This window comes from Procambarus clarkii, chromosome 6 (assembly GCF_040958095.1).
Source record: "Procambarus clarkii isolate CNS0578487 chromosome 6, FALCON_Pclarkii_2.0, whole genome shotgun sequence".
Classification (NCBI taxonomy): Eukaryota; Metazoa; Arthropoda; class Malacostraca; order Decapoda; family Cambaridae; genus Procambarus; species Procambarus clarkii.
Genome location: NC_091155.1, coordinates 51,700,655 through 51,702,275, shown reverse-complemented (window position 1 = coordinate 51,702,275; position 1,621 = coordinate 51,700,655).

The window sequence follows — 1,621 nt, the reverse complement described above, 5'->3', positions numbered from 1 at the left end:
CAATACCCAAATTTGTAACAAATTAGATGGCAAATTCCTTGGCGCTCTCATTGACCACAAGCTGAATTTCCAGGGACACATTCTAAATATATCAAAAAAAGTTTCAAAAACTGTTGGCATTCTTTCTAAGATCAGATATTATGTACCCCGCCCTGCCCTGTTGACTCTCTATTACTCCCTCATCTATCCTTATCTCAGCTATGGTATTTGTGCTTGGGGTTCTACTACCCAAAATCATTTACGTCCTCTAATTACTCAACACACAGCTGCTATTAGGACAATACTCAACTCTGGCCCCAGACATCACTCAGTACTCCTACTCAAATCTTTGAATATGTTAGATATTAAGTCGCTGCACATTCTCTCATGTGTATTATACATATATAAAACGCTGAACTGTAATGCCAATCCTGACCTCAAAAGCTTCATTGAAGGTTGTAACAGAACCCATGAGCACTACACCAGAAATACAGTTTTGATATTTCAAGAGTACGACTTAATCAAACTAAAAATGCTCTGCAGATCAAGGGACCCAGAATGTGGAATGACCTTCCCAACCATGTTAAAGATTGTACCTCTCTCAACCAGTTTAAGATAAAAACGAAGCACTACCTAATAAATTCCCTGTAACCTACCTTACCCCCCTATTGTCATCCCATGTCTGTTTTTTTAAACAACGCTGTTTGTCGACCTAATTGTATTTGTGCTGCTTTTTCAGCCATGTTCCCCTCTTTTTTATCGTTATCTTTATTTGTTCTCATCACATTTTATTCTTTATACTCAATTAGTATTAAGCTTTAGTCATTAATGTTTTTCCTGCCTGAAACGCATTGCGTAATAGTGGCTTTAGGCATTGTATGTACTAGCTCTATCTATAAATTGATCAATCTTTGTAAAATCTCTTGTATGTATGTACCTTACCTAAATAAACATTTATTTATTTATTTATTTATTTATGAGCAGGTGCTATTTAGGAGTCTGTTGTTTTGCAAGATTTGGTGTGTAGTAAAAGTGTTATTATATTATTGTACTTGGATGGATGCTCGCTTGACTGTTTCTTTGGTTGCTCGCTTGTCTGTTTTGTTGTTGTGAGATCAGCTGTGTCGTGCCTGTGTACAGGTTAGTTTATGTTCACTCCTAGTTTAATTTCTATTTGTTCTAGCGTTAGTCATGTGTAGTTTGATTATATTATATATTTAAGCACTGTACGTTAGTCTTTATAAGTAATGTATATTATATGGCTCGTGTTTATTGCAGGATGTAACTGTACTGTAATTATTTGTTCAATATAGCCACATGTCTGGCAATGCTTCTCCTTTACCTCAATTTATTGAACAAATAATTCAGCCAGTGAACATGGAGCGGTTACTACGGCCCGAGCGGTTTGCTACTGACCCAAACGCCACCAACGCCGCTCAGGAATGGCGTCACTGGCTCAAGACGTTCTAAAACTTCACTCTAGCAGTAGAAGAAAATACCCCCACCGTGAACAAGCTGCGTCTCTTAATTATTAATAAACTACGTTGCTCCACGTGTGTTCGACTACATAGCTGACTGCACTACGTGTGATGCTGCTGAAAAATCCCTAACAGAACTGTTTGTGAAACCCAAGAATGAAGTA